General features: G+C 40.3%; 1 protein-coding gene across 5 annotated transcripts in view; it reads left to right on the top strand.

Annotated features, from left to right (window-relative positions):
* Positions 1 to 12,687, top strand: part of RAB27A (RAB27A, member RAS oncogene family) — a 65,411-nt gene that overhangs the window by 17,599 nt on the left and 35,125 nt on the right. The window lies entirely within an intron of this gene.

Here is a 12,687-nt window from a genome sequence, read left to right as displayed (position 1 = left end):
AGAACTAGGTAGCTTAAACAATAGACATTTATTGCCTCATAGTTCTGGAGGCTAATAGTCCGAGATCACGGTTTAGGTAGGTTTGGCTCCTTCTGAGAGCTGTGAAGGAAGAATCTGTTCCAGGCCCTTCTCCTTGGCTTGTTGATGGCTGTCATCTCCCTGTGTCTCTTCTTGTCATCTTCTGTTTATGAGTGTCTGTGTCCAGATTTCTTCTTATGAGAATACCAGTTATACTGGATTAGGGTCCACCCACTTGATTATCTCCCTAAAGGCCTTGTCTACAAATAAGGCCACATTATGAAGTACTAGGAGTTTGGACTTTAACATACAAATTTTGGGGCAACCCAGTTCAACTCATAACAGATAAATTGGAAAGATTTCATAATGACACATTTTAAAGATTTGCCTGCAAGTTCATTCAATAATCATTTGTTAAGCTAAGAACCTAGACTGTGCTGGATGCTGAGTGAAGATGAGTAAGACATGGTCACTGCTCACTAACACTAGTTTAATCAAATTTAAGGATATAACTTCCCGCGTACATGTTCACTTATCTCTTCCATTGAGCTGTGGCCACTTTCACAGTCGCAGTCCTTGGGGCACAATTAAAGTCCTGGCACATGGGCTGTTCAGTATCTTTTGAGAGGCACCAGGAAGGGCTATCTTACCCCCAAGTACCCTCATGATAGGCTAGGTGAGTGGAAGGACCCTTAATATTCATCTAGTAAAACCGCCTCATTTCACAGATGAAGAAATTGAAGCTTAGAAGTGCTAAGGTCATTTGTCTGATTAGTGTCAGAGCCAAGGCAGGCTTGACTTCCACTTAGTGTGCTGACCAATACCTCGTTTTGTTTTCTTTGCCACAAGTTCATGCTTTTCATCTAGGACCAAACCCAGAGTCCCATTATGAGAAATCGCCGTGGGAAATAGCCTTAATAAGAAGCTGACATTCTCTGTCAAAATTCTTGGATTATAGGTACAAAAAAAAAAAAGCTTTGGAGAGTTTATTCATGAGGGTGTTTCATCCCTAAACAAAGGGGTTTAGTCTCATCTTGGCTGCTCTTTCTCAGTGTCTTACATTTTTACCTTGTCCTTTCCAGACACAGTATTCAGTGGCTCAGCAGCCATTAGAATACAAACAACAGTTTTTCTTCTTTCTTGTTGCTGCCCACAAGACAGGAACTGCGGCAGAAAAAGAATGCTGATGAAACCTTGCCAACCAACAGGATGGCACCATGGCAACTAGGACCTGCGCATGTTGGCAGGTCTCAGAGCCCAGGGCTGCCTCTGCTTCTGCCCTCTCTAGACCCTCAGTTCCTGAGTGCACAAGGAGGAAATGCTCACCACTTCCCCCTGTTTCTGTTTTCTCTTTTTAGGATTAAAGCTTCCTGAGATATCTGCCCATCTTTTGCTATTATTATTTCCTTCTTCTTCCCTCTGAACTTGGTTGATTTAGAGTTGGAGCTCAGGGTATGGCATACGTGATAGCTGATGAGTCATATAACATGCCCATTAAAAACTAAAGCTGATTTGTGCAGAAGCCATCGTTTTTTTTGTGCCGTCTCGCAATAGGACGGCTTCCTGCTTTCTTCTGTGTTTCTGATGCTGCTGTGTCTGGGTGGGTCTCCTGCCCTCTGTGCAGAGCAGAGGCTGGATTCTGTAGGGACTGGAGGGCAGGGAGGTAAAGAATGAGATGAGGGTGCTGCCTGAGAGGTGAGCTTGCATTATTGTTGCTGCTTCTCTGGAGGCAGGAGCTACCCAGCTCAAACAAAAGCTGAGAGCATCAGTTTTTTGTTTTCCCCATTTCATACGTGATTAGGCTTCTCTGCTCCCTGATGTAATCTGCACAGGACCCTTTAGATATGAGTGCTAGATTCATCACTCAGCAATATTAAATGGGTCCACTGTTTCACAAGAGGCAAGTCCAGACTGTTTTAAGCTCACACCTCTGTGCTGGGGTGACTGATCCAGCTTAGGGACTATCATTTTAAAAATCTTCTTCCTAAGTGTCCTTCTTGAATCCCTCGTACTGATCCTTCCCTCTTGGCCCTCTCTTCACTCTGATTGTCCATCTTATCTCTCCTTGGACCCAAGAAGTCAACTGCGTTAGATGACTCTAAAACCCATATTGTTAACCCTTATTTTTCTTTTGAGCCCTACTTCAGTTTCCCAAACGCCAGGTAAACACAACTCTCTGGAAGTCCCTCAGACATGAGGGACATTTACTGGTCATGTCCCAGACAGTATAACGTAGGTGAGAGTATATCTGGGCCCAGATTTTGGCTCTGCCTTTTACTGGCTGTGTGACCTTAGAGACTTTAACCTTTCTGTGCATTAGTTTTTCTCATCTGTAAATTAGAGAGTTCACAGGGTTGTTGTAAGGATTAAATTTGTTAGTATTTTAAAGGGCTTAGACAAATACTCAGTAAGCATTAGTTATAATCATCTCAAATCATCTTTCCCTCTTCTTAATGATAATACCATTCATTCAGTTACCAAGCTCAAAGTTTTGGTTTTCTTTAATGCCTATACCAGTCAGTTAAGAAGTGATACTGATTTTTCTTCTTCCTGAATATATCCTGAATTAATTCCCACCGTCATCCCCACTGACACACTCCATCATTCCACATAGTCTCCTGATCCTCTGTGTATTCCCAGTCTCCACGTGGCTGCCACAAAGATCTTTCTAAGGCACAAACCTCGTGTTCCTTGCCTTCGAAAAAGCCTGCAGTGGCCTCCCTTACCCAGAGGAAAACACGCAAACATGTCAGTGCCACATAAGAGCCCTCACAGGCCTAGGTTCCAAACTCCTATCTTTTCAGCCTCTGTCTGGACAAGCACCCATTAGCCACATCCATCTACCAAGTCCCCTAAATGCATCATAAGCTTTTTCTGTCCTAGTCAATCACCCCAGTTCTTGCTCCCTTCTCATGGCTCTAAGCCTGACCTGTGCTTTGTACCCGAATGTGAGACAGCCCTTACCTAATCCCATCAAAAATCAGTAACACCTTTTGTGGGGTTGGCATCAATCCATTTTGTTGACAGTGTCTATTTTCTTCAAAGGATAATGCTTATTCGACATATGACATGAAGTCCTTTACCACATCATCCTGTGAATTGTTCAGTACTTTTGGCAGTCCTAACTAGCACAGTAAGACAAGAAATAAATAAGGTATAGAGACTAGAAAGGAAAAACAAAATGGAATATTTTTAGCTGCCTAACACATTATTATTATAATTGTCTAACTAACTACAATTATCACTATTGTTTAACAGATTATTAGAATTAGTATAGTTAAATAATAAATAGAATGTATATATATATATCACTCACAATAGTGACAACAAATAAAGTATCAATAAGTCTAAGAATCTTTATGAAGAGAATTTACTTACTGGCAACGTTTTTAAGGCATTTAAAAGACATAAATATATGGACATGGATAGGTAAATTCAATACCATGAATATGTCACTCTTCTCAATTTCATCTATAGATTAATGCAATCCAGTCAAAATCCTCTTATGGTTTCTGAGGAACTGAGATGGAAGTGAGAAAGGTCAAGAATGTACATAGTAAAGTGGAGGGGACTGGTCCTCCCAGATGCAAAGCTGTATTGTAAAGTCATAGTAATTAAGGTCTTGTGACATTGGTCCAGGTGTAGTAAAAATGGCCAAAGGGACAGAAAAGAGAGAACCTTTAAACAGATCTTCCCATATATGTTGAATCACTAAGGAAAGGATAATTTTTTTTCAGTAAATGGTGCTATGACAATTAGGTATGTATCCTTCAGAGAAAAACAATGAAAGCGGATCTTTCATACACCTAACGAATCACCACATTTTTCGCACCATAAGGAAAAATAGAAAAAAATTTTGAAGCAAAAAATGTGGTAAAATATTTAATAACATAAGTAATGTAATATTTCACTAGTGTAAATGTAAACAGAACTCAACAGCAGCATTAACAACCATTATTCCTCCAAAATTGGGGAGGGGGGTGCATCTTATAGTCTGAAAATACAGTATGGATCAAAGACTTAAATGTAAATGGCAGCACCTTTAGGAAATAATATAGAAGAATATCTTTATCACTTTAGCTAAGGAAGGATTTCTTAGGCATGATATAAAGAGAAATAACTATTAAAAATATTGACAGATTTGACTACTTGAAGAATGAGCCATTAAAAAAGTGAAAAGACAAACCACAAACAGGAAGAAGATATTCGCAACATCTGTAACTGACACAGGACAAATATCAGGAATATATGAACTCCTTCCTGCATGTCCATAAGAAAAAGACAACCCAATAGAAAAACAGGGAAAGGATGTGAATGTGTTTTTTTCCATCAGCAGAAACTGAATGTCCAACAAATTTTAAAAAAGATGCTCAACCACATTAACAATCAGAGAAATGCTAATTTAGATCACAACGTGTTACCATTTGGAGAAGTCTTACAATAAACACCAAATGTTGAAGACGTGAAGCTGGGAGCATAAAACACTACACTGAACAACAATTTGGCATTATCACATACTACCGGACATTCACATACCTATGCCCGAGGAATTTCACTCTTTGTGTATCCCAGAGCAGAGCCTCCCCTTTGGTGTGCCCTGAAGTGGTTCAGTTGTGTTGAGATATTGAACCCCTCTTCTCTCAGAGTGGATGGGCAGGGTCTGGCATTGCTGGAGCTCCCAGATCTGTTGCCCTCATGAGCATTTGCCCCACTCTGTCATGCAAACACGAAAAAGGTTGGTAGGCAGTTTCCTGGAGAAACTCTTGCTGGGTGCATCAGGAGACACACACATGCATATTTATTGCAGTGGTGTTTCAATGAGAGCCCCTAAAATGTGGGATGCAGTTTAGTTAAGCTAATTCTCCTCTGAAAACCCACAGGCATTAAGTAACTAGAGAAGGTTTTGGCATGGTGTTTCTTAACATCAGTGGTACAAGTGGTAGCTATTTCAAGCCAGATGAGAAAAAGGCTGAAGGAAGATGATATTACTCATGACCAGTATGCGTTTTCACTACCATATAGTCGGCTGGGTGTGTAAGACATGGGAAAGGTCTGAGTTTTGAATCTGAGTAGATGCCTTAATAAAAGCTCCCCAAAGGAGAGAATGCTGTGCAGCCAAAGTGACACCCAGTTGTCTTCGCTGACATTTCCCTCTTACTTACCTCCAGATAAAGTGTCTAATGACAGAGGAATGATGTCTGCAAATGAAATGTCATCAGAACAGCAGGGACTGCCCGGCATGTGCCGTGTAGTTTAGTTTGGCTGGGAACACCCTGCTGTGATCCTTGGTCTTACATGTTCTCTCTTCTGTGGTTTGGACAGTCACAGCCTTCTCTTCGGACCTTTCACTGTTGGTCCCTCTGCCTCTGTCCCAAGGACAGAGATCAATGTGGGACCACAGGGAAGGGGGATGGTTTTCCGGAATGTCTCTTTGTTTACCCATAACACTCAGTATGTTTTAATCCAATTTCATCATCTCTTCACTCCAAAAATATGATACCCATCCTCAAAAATCTTATGTCCACTCCAACTTTCTCCCTTCCCCCCATTTCAAACATCCTGTTTCTGTCCGCAACACCACATTCTTTGGAGTTCTTTCTCATTGTTTGCTTTGACTTCTACCCAGGGTGGCAATGCATTCTATTATTTTTAAATTAACGTCGCATAAATATCTTCTTCCTGTTCGTGGTTTGTCTTTTCACTTAAAAAATATTTTATTTATTTTTAGAGAGAGGGGAAGGGAAGGAGAAAGAGAGGGAGAGAACCATCAGTGTGTGGTTGTCTCTTTTGCTACCCCTACTAGGGACCTGACCTGCAGCCCAGGCATGTGCCCTGACTGGGAATCAAACCAGCAACCCTTTGGTTTGCAGGCCCACATTCAATCTACTGAGCTACACCAGCCAGGGCTGTCTTTTCACTTTTTTTTTTTTTAAGATTTTATTTATTTATTTTTAGAGAGGGAATGGAGGGAGCAAGGGGGGGGGGAGACAGAGAGAGAGAGAGAGAGAGAGAGAGAGAGAGAGAGAGAGAGAGGGGAACATCAATGTGCAGTTGCTGGGGGTCATGGCCTGCAACCCAGGCATGTACCCTGACTGGGAATCGAACCTGAGACACTTTGGTTCGCAGCCTGCGCTCAATCCACTGAGCTACGCCAGCCAGGGCTCTTTTCACTTTTTTAATGGCTCAATCTTCAAGTAGTAAAATCAATATTTTTTAAAAGTTATTTCTCTTTTGTATCATGCCTAAGAAATCCTTCCTTAGCTAAGGTGATAAAGATATTCTTCTCCATTATTTCCTTTGTTTCATTTTTCCTGCTGCTGCCCTTGTCTAGGCTTTAAGGAATGAGAGGGGAAATAAGGGACAGCTGCCACCATGACCCCATTTGAATTTCTCATGGCTGTACTCTGAACTTTGAACCTAGAATCATGCAGCGTAGAATGTTTGTGTAGGGAAGAGACCTCTCATTTGAAATCTGAGGGAACGAGGCAGTTGGGGCTGGTGACCCATGCTGGTAGCAGATGGTAGCAGAGCTGGGACTAGAACTCCACACACTGATGGGTTGGTCATCCAGCCCTCTCCAGCTTGTCACATTACCTTATAAGCATTTCCTTGAATTTGTAGTTTATATTTCTCTTGTCTCTCTGACTGTAAATTTTGAGAGGAAGAGTGATATCTTATTGACACTTGTAGCCTTTGAGGTAGTAACAGGGTGTGCTCTTGTACTAAACATGCAATCTTTCCCATTCTTCATCATCTAGCTAAGACCTTCCTGACTTTGAAGGTGCGCAGCTCAGGCCCTGGTTCCTGCTCGAAGCCTTGGCCAGATAGCTCCCTCTTTCTGGCCTCCCAGGGTCTGCTTGTCTTAACCCCCATCTTACATGTAGCCAGTAGTTTACAGTTTATAAAATGCGTTCACATACTGTATCCTTTAATCCTTCCAATAGTCTTGCTAGATAAATATTGCCATATTGAGGAAACAGGCTGGGAGAGGTTATATGACTGGCTGTAGGTCATGCAGCTAGGAAGTAAGTAGCAGAGCTCAGGTCTTCTGACTTCATGCCCATTTCACTTTTGCCATGCTGTGCTGGGTGGTCTAGGTGGTGTGATGGACAGCTTGCTCCTGCTTGTCTTGCCTTACTCGTCCTTTGTTGACAAGCAGCTCATTTTGTTTCTTCATCCTAATTACCTATTTTGAGAGGAGTGGCTGGATCACACATTTTTTTTTTCATGTCATTCATAGTTGCTAACACAGTACTGGGCACATAGAAGTTGCTTATCAAATACTGTTGAGTTGAATGCAAATATAATTTAATTTACCAAAAAAGAGCAGCTATCAGTGGAGCCCCAAGACATTTTTTGGATCACTCCTAAATGAAATCAACAGGGAACAGAGGGAACCAGAGGAAGGAAGAGGCTGTTAAAGAAAGCCAGATGGCAGAAACAATTAGCAGTTGAGTGACAGCTGGCCTATTGTCAGTCAGCTGGTGAGTGGTGGTGGAGAAGCAACACACAAGTAGACAGTCTTCCGGAAGTATCAAGTTTTCTGGAGAGAAGAGCACACTCACGAGATGGGAGAGGGGTACTTAGAATTAGCATAAAACCCATACAAGTTAAGCAAGATGAATCATTCAGACATACTGAGAAGACATTGGTTAAAGGAATACCCAGAGTAGGATATGACTTATGAGGACAGGTTTCCAGTGGAGCAGGCAGAGAAGCATTTGGCTTAGCTCCTGATCATTCTGTTAATTACTGAGGCTGTGAGAAAAGGAGCATAAATAGGTGAGGATTTTCCATTGAAACACCTTTCCTCCCCTTTCCCTACTATTGCAATCAGTAGGGCTCAGTCCTAAGCCCTGGAGGTCATAAGTGAAGAGAACCCCAATAACTATACGTGTCATCTCTGCACAGGGGTGCAGAGTGATGACCAGCTCTGTGGGTTTTCTGGTACTGCCCCATTTCACCTGTTCTTGCGCATTTGTCCCATAAAACAGTGAGATGCTTAAGAGATTCTGATATTTTGACAAGCAAACTTATGTTTCCAACTCTGTCTTTTTGAAAAGGGTCACGAAAAAATCCACTGGCAGACCTCATGCCCCAGATTTTGACTTGAAAAATCATACTATATCTCTTGAGTTCATAAACATTTTATATCTAAATAAAAGTGTAAAACTTTTCCACTAGCATGCATATGAAAAATGTCTGATTTCCTAATAGAAGTATACACATGCTCTTTTATGAGCTCTGGAGAACATAAGATCAAGGTCTTCTAGATTAGAAGTAATAGAACTTTAATTCCTTCCTATGTCAGAAATATTCATAGTTTAAACTATTTTAGAGGAGCTAAAGGAATGTGTATCCCAACTGCTTAAGGTGCCAGCAATTAATGGAGATTATTTCAAATTAATACTTGTAATTTCTATGCAGAATAATTTTCACTATCATGTTCTTTACAGTAGACTCTAAAATGTAAATATGTAAAAACTTGGTTTTGGATATTCATATATACATTTTTAAGGTGATTTCTCATTTCTGGGAAAATGGATTAATATGATTGGAGTTTATTGTTAGAAGTTTTAGTTTAATTTCATTGCTTGATAGTTAAATAGCAACTGTATTTTTATGTGATGTGCAAAAACATATGGGAAAGTTTAACTTAAAAAGGATGCCATTGATAGCATCACTTTTTGAAATGGAAAGATAATTCCCTAGGTCAAAAAATTTCACTTATAAACTTTGGCTATTAAATGTGTTGGTATGTGGATAATAACTTTGTATTTTATTTTATTCATTTTTTAAAAGATTTTATTTATTTATTTTAGAGAGGGAAAGGGAGGGAGGAAGAGAGAGAGAAACATCAATGTGTGGTTGCCTTTTGTACATCCCCATCTGGGGTCCTGGCCTGCAACCCAGACATGTGCCCTGACTGGGAATCAAACTGGTGACCTTTTGGCTCACAGGCTGGCACTCAGTCCCCTGAGCCACACCAGCCAGGGTTAACTTTGAATTTTAAAAAGCGGACTTACTAAACCACGATTATGGAATTATGAAAAAGATATTTGTGTGTGGCTTATAAAACCTTTCCCACTACTTTATAGTCACCTCTCTCATATGTAGAATCTCATTTCATCCTCATTAAAAAATTGCTTAATAGCACATTTCTTTATTTCCCTCCTAACACTAAAGCAAAATTTCTAAAATTGTTGCTTATCAATTTCTTATACACTCGTGGATATTTACATGTCCATAGTGTTCCTTTCATGTGCTTTATGATCCTATTGTCTATAATTTTCTTTACCCTCTTGGCTTCTTCTCTTGCTGATTTCTACTCTCTCTGTGAACACAGAATCTTTATCCTTTGTTAGTAAATCTATATTGAAATTTCTTTATTCAGTTTTTCTTTTTCTTTTTTTTTAAACAGGATCCTGTAGATTCTTTGAGTGATTGTCTTGCCCACTGTAGCCTCTATATTCTTAGCCTCCTACTTTCAAATACCTTCCTCAGAGGTTCATTCAGAAAAGAGGGGCTTGGTTCCCATAGATGCCTTATCTCAGGCTTGGCTGATGTCAAAGACGAGGTATGGCTTTGGTGGACCCATTTGTAACTTGGATGCTTTGATTTTCATCTCTCCAGGGCATGAGGGAGAAACTTAGTGAAGGAACCTGGCTGGAGCAATTAGGGGGAGCCTTTGAAATTGAATGGGCTAAGAATAGAGGAAAGCAAGTGGATGGAATATTTTGCCCTGACTTAGAAGGTGTCAACTAAAAAATAATATTGACTCAGTATCTTGTCACCAAAAGGATTTATTATGGAAAAAGAAATGGTTGCAAAACAAAATAAAACAAGTACATATTTCTAATTTCAAAAAAAAAAAAAAAGGAAAGAGTTGCAACCCAGTGCATGCAGATGTGGCAAGCCATGCGCGCTCTCTGGCCTGTGTGCCAAGATGAAGGAGCCTCTGTATAAGGGAAAAGGAAGTTAAGGGCAGGGGCAGTTAGAACCATCGAGCTTTATTATAAACAGAGTTTTTCCTGTAGGGTTCTCGTGATTCCATAGGGTACAAGAACTTCCATAGAGCCCTAGTTCCTCCCATACACCCTCCCAATGGATTGTGTTTTCTTAAAGTTCCAATTAGTCTTTATCAAAGGTAAAAGAATCTCTGTGGATTTGATGAAGTAACAACTACTTGGGCCTTTTCTAGGTATTGTTTCTGCTGACTTTGATGAGCTAAGTAAGTGTTCTCACCAGTCAGTATGGCAAGATGACCTCCTGATTTCCCCCCCAAATCCATAAGCCACTTCTCCCCTTTTTGAATGTCTTAGTTTGTTGGTATTTGACTTTGACCACCCGCCTGGGACCTCCATTTGTATTTAGCCCCTTGTGGTCTGGAATTGGTTCTATGCCGCTTTAACATAAGGCTGCCTGTATTGGTAGGCAACACTAGGTAGGGGTTGTTCTGTTCCCATCTTCCCTATGCCTCTTTCTCCTTTCCTGTAGCTTTCTTAGAGTTTTAAGTAGCAATGGTTTTATGTACATGCATACCTCATTTTATTAACTTTACTTCACAAATTTAAGTTTTTTACAAATTGATGGTCTGTGGCAACCCTGTGTCAAGCAAGTCTGTTGGTGTCATTTTTCCAATAGGCTCAGATGATGATTAACCTTTTTTTATTTTAAAATATTTCTTATTGTGCAATTAACATTTTTTAAATAATGTAGTATTTTTAAGGTATGTTCACTTTTTAGACAATGCATTTGCACACTAAACAGACCACAGTATAGTATAAACATAACTTTTATATGCCCTGGGAAGCCAAAAAATTTGTGACTCACTTTATTGCAGTATTTACTTTATTGTGGTTTTAGAACCAAACTTGCAGTATCTCTAAGGTGTGCCTGTAAAACATTCCTCATAACATATCCATTAGCTGCAAGAAGGAGTTCTATGGATAAAATACAGGGGTGGGCAGAAGCAGGTTTACAGTTGTAATACAAATAAATAATACAAGAATTAATAAATAATAATATGAGAATAAAAATTGTTTCATGTGCTCATAACTGCCAACCTACTTTTGCCAACCCCTGTACAACACTAGCAATGTTTATTCTGAATTCATAGAAAAAAATTAAGTTAGTGGAGAGAATTTTGTTTTTCTACCATTGGTATTTGAAAAAAAAACTGTGCCTCTCTATGTTATTCTGTGCTGTAATTTAGTATTAAAGTGGCTCCTGACAGCACAAAATAATATTCTCAATTATTTTGTTTTCTATGTCAACATTTTATTAATGTTCTTCAAAGACTATTTTGACTTGTAAAGGTTCCACCCAAGTATACATTCTCGAGTACATCAAGACTAACCTGGATATATTTTCTAATGACCTCAGTATGCCCCTTTAAATACAGGAAAATATCACCAACGTGGCTGGTTACAAATATCTTCCCAACAGTTCCCTTTTTTAAGAATGCTGGTTTTCTGTCCCAAGGGGTGGTGCTGCCTCTTCGATCTTTGACGGCCAGTTCGGTCTAGATCTTCCCAGGGCTATCCAGCCCTTGACCCACACCTCTTCTTTCCTCATGAGTAACCAATGGTCATTGTCCCCAAGACTCTTTCCTATAGACTTACTCTTTCAAGCTCTAGGCAACACTTCTTGTTTTTCTTCCTGGGGACACCCAGTACGTTTCAGGTTTCCTTCCCCGGTGAGAAGAATCCTAAGGTTGTGGTAAGTGGAAGAGATCTGAGAGGTGGCATCTTTAGGAGTTGTTAAATAAAAAAGCCTGGGAGACTTTATAAGAGAGTTGTCTATCTAAGGTGTTTAGGTAGCCAGGAAGTGTTTGGGTACAAAGCTGAAGGCAAATGAAGTGACTCAGACCCAGCCTGAACATAGAGCTTTGTGTATTAGCTTTCCAAGTGTGTACAATGGAGCTCTTGTTAGGGCCTTGTTGGGTCCACAGACCTTGAAGGTGGGGACCTTACTTTTACTCCTTTCATCAGAATGGCTTTACTTTCATTTGTTTTATATGATAGAGTGCCATGTACGATTTTATTTGAAGAAACTTGCAATAGAAGTTGTGTCAACAGGTGGACTAGAGCACTTTCCTGAGCGTAAGATTTGCTGTGATGGCATTATGTAGGTTTCTGAGACTCGATATGGTAATATCCGACTGGCTGTGAAGACATTGATGTACTATGAACTTAGAATAGCTCTCACATTTATAGAAGTCAGACACGAAGCTCCCCAAACGTAAAATCATCTCTACAGTGATCTGTAATAAAACATTATGAGGGTAAAACGTTATGAGGCAGCACACTGTGCTCATTCCTCATTGCTCTGCTGACCGTCCTAACAGGACGAAAGCAAACATGGGCTGAACACATGTCGGAGCCCGGCTGTCATTCACAGAGTGGAGCTCACATATGCTTCCTTTAATATTTTCCTTTAATATTCTCACATATGCTTCCTAAGAATGGACACATGAATCCACTCTGAATTTTCTTTAAAGGTCTATTTTATTCTCATTTGAGAGAGAGGGGAAGAGAGCGAGAAAGAGAAACATCGATCATCGATCTGTTGCCTCCTGCACGTGACCATGTGCCCTGACTGGAGATCAAACTGGCAACTCAGACGTGTGCCCTGACCAGGAATCCAGCCAGTGGCCTCATGGTTTAT

The sequence above is a fragment of the Phyllostomus hastatus genome, unplaced genomic scaffold (genome assembly GCF_019186645.2).
Source record: "Phyllostomus hastatus isolate PE091 unplaced genomic scaffold, TTU_PhHast_1.1 phas_scaffold_501, whole genome shotgun sequence".
NCBI classification, from domain to species: domain Eukaryota; kingdom Metazoa; phylum Chordata; class Mammalia; order Chiroptera; family Phyllostomidae; genus Phyllostomus; species Phyllostomus hastatus.
The sequence above is the reverse complement of the archived record's forward strand: the minus strand, read 5'-3'. Positions and strand labels throughout refer to the sequence as shown.